The sequence below is a fragment of the Euwallacea similis genome, chromosome 33 (assembly GCF_039881205.1).
Source record: "Euwallacea similis isolate ESF13 chromosome 33, ESF131.1, whole genome shotgun sequence".
Taxonomy (NCBI): Eukaryota; Metazoa; Arthropoda; class Insecta; order Coleoptera; family Curculionidae; genus Euwallacea; species Euwallacea similis.
Window position 1 is genome coordinate 2,030,642 of NC_089641.1, and position 9,561 is coordinate 2,040,202.

Below are 9,561 nucleotides of genomic sequence, written 5' to 3' on the forward strand. Positions count from 1 at the left end.
GCAACTGAGTAGTTGAGTTTTCCGCACCGATGTGCTGCCAATTTCAAAGCAAATGTGCTTATGCGGCGAACACGGCTCATTTTCTAACACTTGCCAATCCGTAACATGGTTCACTAGGCCTTTGCTAACAAACGTGACGTCGATGCACGATTGTTGCTCCCTTCTAACGAACGTGGGTTCTCTCATGTTGAGGGGCACCATTTCTAGAGCCCCCGCCAACTGGGACAACGCCCCGCCCCTGGCGTCTTCCACCATCGCACCCCAATCCGGAGATTTGGCATTGAAATCACCTAATAGGACTAATTCACCGTGTCGGCCGGCAGCCGCTTGTTGCAAATCGGTCAGGTATTGATCGAACCGCTCCATTGTGCAGTTAGGCGAAATGTATCCGGCAATAATTGTATATTCTTCTCCGAATAGTACAATAAAACCGTCCCCACGAATCACTTTTGAGAACCTCACAATATTGGTTCTCGCCAAAATGGCTACGTTTCCTAAGTTATCGCCAATCCATTTTGGATTGTTTTGAATTAATTTTTTATTTGGCTCGCTGGCCACAATTAAATCGATATTTCGCTTAGCTGCTTCCAGGAAGGCCATGTCGTGTGCTTTAATCGAACGGTCGGCATTAATCTGTAGGATTTTTGTTTTGAATTTTAATTTCATTTATGGAAGTTACTTGTTTGATTAACGGAACTGTAATTAAATTGAGTTGTTTGCTTAAAAAAGGGTAGGAGAGACGCTTTTTTGTTTTATGCGAGAATTTAGGTAGTGTGAAAATTAAATCCGCTTATTGACGATTTTCCGTGATCGTCGTGTTTTGTTCTTCGGCCGCTTCGCGTTGTCTTAAGAGATCCTGGCGCTTTTCGAATCTTCTAGCCGATCTCGCGCAGTTGAGAGCGTCGCGGAATTTCGAGCATATATTGCTTCCCGGACGGTGCCCCTTTTCCTTGCAGAGGACGCAGACGCAGTTCTCTTCTTTTTGGGGACAATTCTTGCCCCGATGATCCGGTTTTCCGCACCGAAAACAACATTTCCTGCGATCAGGACCGTTGCAATTTGACGTCGCGTGATCATACGCCCAGCATCTCGCGCACCGTTCAACTTTTAGGTGCCGTTCGAGCTTGCACCTAACGAGGCCCACGCGTAATGATTCCCCCAGGATCTTTTCCGCGAGTTTTTCTGTAAGTCGCACGGTCACAGCTTGCTCGGATTTCGCGTACGGGCGCATTTCCCCGATCGCGACTTCGGTCTCCTTGAGATCCGGGATCACGGCTTTCAAAGCCCTGAAGACGTCCTGTTTAGAGGCCGCGGCGTCCATTCCGCGAATAAAGATCGCGGTCTTTTCTTGCCTCTCCTTGAGAAGCCGCACGCTGTCTTTCCCGAGAGACTTTTCGATGTCCCTGCCAATTGTTTCAAGAGCTTTTTCGTCTTTTTCGAGAGTAATCACGAGATTCCCCTCCTTATTAGACTTAATGGTTTTGATTCGATTCCTTTTTTCATTACCGCCCAGGGACGAGCTAATTTTCTTGATGGTCTCCGCCGCGTTCTCTTTTTGTTTGTTCACGACGATTGCATACGTCGCGAAATTTTTCTTTTTTATTTGAGGAGTTTGTTTTTCCTCCGACGTTTTTGAGCGGGTCGTAAAAATCCTAATTTTAGGACCCTCGCGGAAAATGAACTGAGCCATTTTCCGGAACTTCGTTAAGGATAAGCCCTTCACGTGATGAAGGGCAAGTCGTTTTTCCTGACCAAACTCAGATTTGAGCTTGGCCAGTTTGGTAAATATTTCCTTCTCTCCGGAAGGAACATTTACTTTGATAATCCTCTGTCCTGAGGATTTCACCATTTTCTTAGAATTGATTTTTACGACCTGCTCAAGAACGTCGAAGTCCTCCAGGTCTTTAATTTCAGGATAACGACTCCTGAACTGGGCTTGAATGCTCTCAGCCATTTCCCGATCGTCGTGTTCGACAAACACGACCTTAGGTTCCTCCGGGAGAGTGTCCTCCAGAGGATTTCCCACCACGACCGCGGTACTTGTAAAAACCGTGTTAGACCATGGTTTTTCCGCAACTTGTTTCCACGCTTGGAAACTGATTTCTGACGGGAAAACTTCGACCGTCGACTCTTCGCCCGTTTGGACGCCAATTTCCCGCGTTTTGGGATTAGCTATCCTGACCGTTTGAGATCCGATCGTCGCGAACGAAACCGATTTTTCCGGTTGGCAGAATTTTTCCGCCTGTTGCAGGAAGAGTTTTTCCCCCCGGTACAATTTGTCCGTAAACGACTGGACCTTTTTCGCGGATTGTTTTATCTCGCGATTCGTACTCCGGTTTGCTCTAATAAGGGCCATTAGATTCCTCCCTTCGAGGAACATTGCATTTATGAGGAACCTAAGTTCCTCCATCGCGGCATTTGTTTTCGCCTTTTTCGCGGGAGCTTTTTTTACGGAGCTACACCGCGGCGATTTTTCCCCAGATGAGGATTCCTCGGAGCTCGACGAAGATCCACTAGTATTTCGCGGGGATCTTCGTTTTCGCGGTCTTAATTTTTGGGACCATACCCCCGCGCTCTCAACATCGCTACTACCTTGCAGCAATTTAACCTCCACAATGGGATCCATTGTGGGGGTACTAACAAAATTTATAAATTACTTTCGCGGCCAAAAGCGAGAATTCGACGAAAGTATACACAATATGACAAACACTTGGCAACCAGATGTTGCTGCCCAAAAGGGTCTTTGCGTCCCTAGAGAGACGATTTATGGCACCCAGGCCTCGGCTAAATGACCGTTTTGGGCAATAAGAATTTCAACGCCTTACCGGATCCTTTGTTTAAGACATCAAAATCACCTTAATCGCGCTGAAATCTCACCCGCATCGCCACTTCACTAGCTTCAAAATTTAGCATACAATATGCACAATCCGTAGACGTAAAAAATTCTTTTTTCGCACTACTTTTACCGTACAAAACGACAGATTTCCGCCGGAGCGATCTTACACACGTCTTGCCTAGACGCTTGTTCGCACCGAACTGCCGGCCAAATCTGCCTATTTTGGATTCAAATTGCACCAAATTGATGAAAACGTGCCAAAATGACTAAAGCAGGCAGAAAAGAGCGAAATCAGTCAGAAACGACCGTTTCATCTCTGAATTTGCTCAAATAGACCGATTTGGCTTATTTCGGCCAAATCTGCCTATTTTGGCTTCAAATTGCACCAAATTGATGAAAACGTGCCAAAATGACTAAAACAGGCAGAAACGAGCGAAATCTGTCAGAAACGACCGTTTCATCTCTGAATTTGCTCAAATCGACCGATTTGGCTTATTTCGGCTAAATCTGCCTATTTTGGATTCAAATTGCACGAAATTGATGAAAACGTGCCAAAATGACTAAAACAGGGAGAAACGAGCGAAATCGGTCAGAAACGATCGTTTCATCTCTGAATTTGCTCAAATCGACCGATTTGGCTTATTTCGGCCAAATCTGCCTATTTTGGCTTCAAATTGCACTAAATTGATGAAAACGTGCCAAAATGACTAAAACAGGCAGAAACGAGCGAAATCGGTCAGAAACGATCGTTTCATCAAGTAATTTGCTCAAATCGACCGATTTGGCTTATTTCGGCTAAATCTGCCTATTTTGGATTCAAATTGCACCAAATTGATGAAAACGTGCCAAAATGACTAAAACAGGCAGAAACGAGCGAAATCGGTCAGAAACGATCGTTTCATCAAGTAATTTGCTCAAATCGACCGATTTGGCTTATTTCGGCTAAATCTGCCTATTTTGGATTCAAATTGCACTAAATTGATGAAAACGTGCCAAAATGACTAAAACAGGCAGAAACGAGCGAAATCGGTCAGAAACGATCGTTTCATCAAGTAATTTGCTCAAATCGACCGATTTGGCTTATTTCGGCTAAATCTGCCTATTTTGGATTCAAATTGCACCAAATTGATGAAAACGTGCCAAAATGACTAAAACAGGCAGAAACGAGCGAAATCAGTCAGAAACGACCGTTTCATCTCTGAATTTACTCAAATCGACCGATTCGGCTTATTTCGGCCAAATCTGCCTATTTTGGCTTCAAATTGCACTAAATTGATGAAAACGTGCCAAAATGACTAAAACAGGCAGAAACGAGCGAAATCGGTCAGAAACGATCGTTTCATCAAGTAATTTGCTCAAATCGACCGATTTGGCTTATTTCAGCCAAATCTGTGTATTTTGGGTTCAAATTGCACCAAATTGATGAAAACGTGCCAAAATGACTAAAACAGGCAGAAACAAGCGAAATCGGTCAGAAACGATCGTTTCATCAAGTAATTTGCTCAAATCGACCGATTTGGCTTATTTCGGCTAAATCTGCCTATTTTGGATTCAAATTGCACCAAATTGATGAAAACGTGCCAAAATGACTAAAACAGACAGAAACGAGCGAAATCGGTCAGAAACGATCGTTTCATCTCTGAATTTGCTCAAATCGACCGATTTGGCTTATTTCAGCCAAATCTGTGTATTTTGGGTTCAAATTGCACCAAATTGATGAAAACGTGCCAAAATGACTAAAACAGGCAGAAACGAGCGAACTCGGTCAGAAACAATCGTTTCATCTCTGAATTTGCTCAAATCGACCGATTTGGCTTATTTCGGCCAAATCTGCCTATTTTGGCTTCAAATTGCACTAAATTGATGAAAACGTGCCAAAATGACTAAAACAGGCAGAAACGAGCGAAATCGGTCAGAAACGATCGTTTCATCAAGTAATTTGCTCAAATCGACCGATTTGGCTTATTTCGGCTAAATCTGCCTATTTTGGATTCAAATTGCACCAAATTGATGAAAACGTGCCAAAATGACTAAAACAGGCAGAAACGAGCGAAATCGGTCAGAAACGATCGTTTCATCTCTGAATTTGCTCAAATCGACCGATTTGGCTTATTTCGGCCAAATCTGCCTATTTTGGCTTCAAATTGCACTAAATTGATGAAAACGTGCCAAAATGACTAAAACAGGCAGAAACGAGCGAAATCGGTCAGAAACGATCGTTTCATCAAGTAATTTGCTCAAATCGACCGATTTGGCTTATTTCGGCTAAATCTGCCTATTTTGGATTCAAATTGCACCAAATTGATGAAAACGTGCCAAAATGACTAAAACAGGCAGAAACGAGCGAAATCGGTCAGAAACGATCGTTTCATCTCTGAATTTGCTCAAATCGACCGATTTGGCTTATTTCAGCCAAATCTGTGTATTTTGGGTTCAAATTGCACCAAATTGATGAAAACGTGCCAAAATGACTAAAACAGGCAGAAACGAGCGAAATCGGTGAGAAACGATCGTTTCATCTCTGAATTTGCTCAAATCGACCGATTTAGCTTATTTCTGCCAAATCTGCCTATTTTGGCTTCAAATTGCACCAAATTAATGAAAACGTGACAAAATGACTAAAGCAGGCAGAAACGAGCGAAATCCGTCAGAAACGACCGTTTCATCTCTGAATTTGCTCAAATCGACCGATTTGGCTTATTTCGGCCAAATCTGCCTATTTTGACTTCAAATTACACCAAATTGATGAAAACGTACCAAAATGACTAAAACAGGCAGAAACGAGCGAAATCGGGCAGAAACGATCGTTTCATCTCTGAATTTGCTCAAATCGACCGATTTGGCTTATTTCGGCCAAATCTGCCTATTTTGACTTCAAATTGCACCAAATTGATGAAAACGTACCAAAATGACTAAAACAGGCAGAAACGAGCGAAATCGGGCAGAAACGATCGTTTCATCAAGTAATTTGCTCAAATCGACCGATTTGGCTTATTTCGGCTAAATCTGCCTATTTTGGATTCAAATTGCACTAAATTGATGAAAACGTGCCAAAATGACTAAAACAGGCAGAAACGAGCGAAATCGGTCAGAAACGATCGTTTCATCAAGTAATTTGCTCAAATCGACCGATTTGGCTTATTTCGGCTAAATCTGCCTATTTTGGATTCAAATTGCACCAAATTGATGAAAACGTGCCAAAATGACTAAAACAGGCAGAAACGAGCGAAATCGGTCAGAAACGATCGTTTCATCTCTGAATTTGCTCAAATCGACCGATTTGGCTTATTTCGGCCAAATCTGCCTATTTTGGCTTCAAATTGCACTAAATTGATGAAAACGTGCCAAAATGACTAAAACAGGCAGAAACGAGCGAAATCGGTCAGAAACGATCGTTTCATCAAGTAATTTGCTCAAATCGACCGATTTGGCTTATTTCAGCCAAATCTGTGTATTTTGGGTTCAAATTGCACCAAATTGATGAAAACGTGCCAAAATGACTAAAACAGGCAGAAACGAGCGAAATCGGTCAGAAACGATCGTTTCATCAAGTAATTTGCTCAAATCGACCGATTTGGCTTATTTCGGCTAAATCTGCCTATTTTGGATTCAAATTGCACCAAATTGATGAAAACGTGCCAAAATGACTAAAACAGACAGAAACGAGCGAAATCGGTCAGAAACGATCGTTTCATCTCTGAATTTGCTCAAATCGACCGATTTGGCTTATTTCAGCCAAATCTGTGTATTTTGGGTTCAAATTGCACCAAATTGATGAAAACGTGCCAAAATGACTAAAACAGGCAGAAACGAGCGAACTCGGTCAGAAACAATCGTTTCATCTCTGAATTTGCTCAAATCGACCGATTTGGCTTATTTCGGCCAAATCTGCCTATTTTGGCTTCAAATTGCACTAAATTGATGAAAACGTGCCAAAATGACTAAAACAGGCAGAAACGAGCGAAATCGGTCAGAAACGATCGTTTCATCAAGTAATTTGCTCAAATCGACCGATTTGGCTTATTTCGGCTAAATCTGCCTATTTTGGATTCAAATTGCACCAAATTGATGAAAACGTGCCAAAATGACTAAAACAGGCAGAAACGAGCGAAATCGGTCAGAAACGATCGTTTCATCTCTGAATTTGCTCAAATCGACCGATTTGGCTTATTTCGGCCAAATCTGCCTATTTTGGCTTCAAATTGCACTAAATTGATGAAAACGTGCCAAAATGACTAAAACAGGCAGAAACGAGCGAAATCGGTCAGAAACGATCGTTTCATCAAGTAATTTGCTCAAATCGACCGATTTGGCTTATTTCGGCTAAATCTGCCTATTTTGGATTCAAATTGCACCAAATTGATGAAAACGTGCCAAAATGACTAAAACAGGCAGAAACGAGCGAATCGGTCAGAAACGATCGTTTCATCTCTGAATTTGCTCAAATCGACCGATTTGGCTTATTTCAGCCAAATCTGTGTATTTTGGGTTCAAATTGCACCAAATTGATGAAAACGTGCCAAAATGACTAAAACAGGCAGAAACGAGCGAAATCGGTGAGAAACGATCGTTTCATCTCTGAATTTGCTCAAATCGACCGATTTAGCTTATTTCTGCCAAATCTGCCTATTTTGGCTTCAAATTGCACCAAATTAATGAAAACGTGACAAAATGACTAAAGCAGGCAGAAACGAGCGAAATCCGTCAGAAACGACCGTTTCATCTCTGAATTTGCTCAAATCGACCGATTTGGCTTATTTCGGCCAAATCTGCCTATTTTGACTTCAAATTACACCAAATTGATGAAAACGTACCAAAATGACTAAAACAGGCAGAAACGAGCGAAATCGGGCAGAAACGATCGTTTCATCTCTGAATTTGCTCAAATCGACCGATTTGGCTTATTTCGGCCAAATCTGCCTATTTTGACTTCAAATTGCACCAAATTGATGAAAACGTACCAAAATGACTAAAACAGGCAGAAACGAGCGAAATCGGGCAGAAACGATCGTTTCATCTCTGAATTTGCTCAAATCGACCGATTTAGCTTATTTCTGCCAAATCTGCCTATTTTGGCTTCAAAATTGCACCAAATTGATGAAAACGTGCCAAAATGACTAAAACAGGAAGAAACGAGCGAACTCGGTCAGAAACGATCGTTTCATCTCTGAATTTGCTCAAATCGACCGATTTGGCTTATTTCGGCCAAATCTGCCTATTTTGGCTTCAAATTGCACTAAATTGATGAAAACGTGCCAAAATGACTAAAACAGGCAGAAACGAGCGAAATCGGTCAGAAACGATCGTTTCATCAAGTAATTTGCTCAAATCGACCGATTTGGCTTATTTCGGCTAAATCTGCCTATTTTGGATTCAAATTGCACCAAATTGATGAAAACGTGCCAAAATGACTAAAACAGGCAGAAACGAGCGAAATCGGGCAGAAACGATCGTTTCATCTCTGAATTTGCTCAAATCGACCGATTTGGCTTATTTCGGCCAAATCTGCCTATTTTGACTTCAAATTGCACCAAATTGATGAAAACGTACCAAAATGACTAAAACAGGCAGAAACGAGCGAAATCGGGCAGAAACGATCGTTTCATCTCTGAATTTGCTCAAATCGACCGATTTGGCTTATTTCAGCCAAATCTGTGTATTTTGGGTTCAAATTGCACCAAATTGATGAAAACGTGCCAAAATGACTAAAACAGGCAGAAACGAGCGAACTCGGTCAGAAACAATCGTTTCATCTCTGAATTTGCTCAAATCGACCGATTTGGCTTATTTCGGCCAAATCTGCCTATTTTGGCTTCAAATTGCACTAAATTGATGAAAACGTGCCAAAATGACTAAAACAGGCAGAAACGAGCGAAATCGGTCAGAAACGATCGTTTCATCAAGTAATTTGCTCAAATCGACCGATTTGGCTTATTTCGGCTAAATCTGCCTATTTTGGATTCAAATTGCACCAAATTGATGAAAACGTGCCAAAATGACTAAAACAGGCAGAAACGAGCGAAATCGGTCAGAAACGATCGTTTCATCAAGTAATTTGCTCAAATCGACCGATTTGGCTTATTTCGGCTAAATCTGCCTATTTTGGATTCAAATTGCACCAAATTGATGAAAACGTGCCAAAATGACTAAAACAGGCAGAAACGAGCGAAATCGGGCAGAAACGATCGTTTCATCTCTGAATTTGCTCAAATCGACCGATTTGGCTTATTTCGGCCAAATCTGCCTATTTTGACTTCAAATTGCACCAAATTGATGAAAACGTACCAAAATGACTAAAACAGGCAGAAACGAGCGAAATCGGGCAGAAACGATCGTTTCATCTCTGAATTTGCTCAAATCGACCGATTTGGCTTATTTCAGCCAAATCTGTGTATTTTGGGTTCAAATTGCACCAAATTGATGAAAACGTGCCAAAATGACTAAAACAGGCAGAAACGAGCGAACTCGGTCAGAAACAATCGTTTCATCTCTGAATTTGCTCAAATCGACCGATTTGGCTTATTTCGGCCAAATCTGCCTATTTTGGCTTCAAATTGCACTAAATTGATGAAAACGTGCCAAAATGACTAAAACAGGCAGAAACGAGCGAAATCGGTCAGAAACGATCGTTTCATCAAGTAATTTGCTCAAATCGACCGATTTGGCTTATTTCGGCTAAATCTGCCTATTTTGGATTCAAATTGCACCAAATTGATGAAAACGTA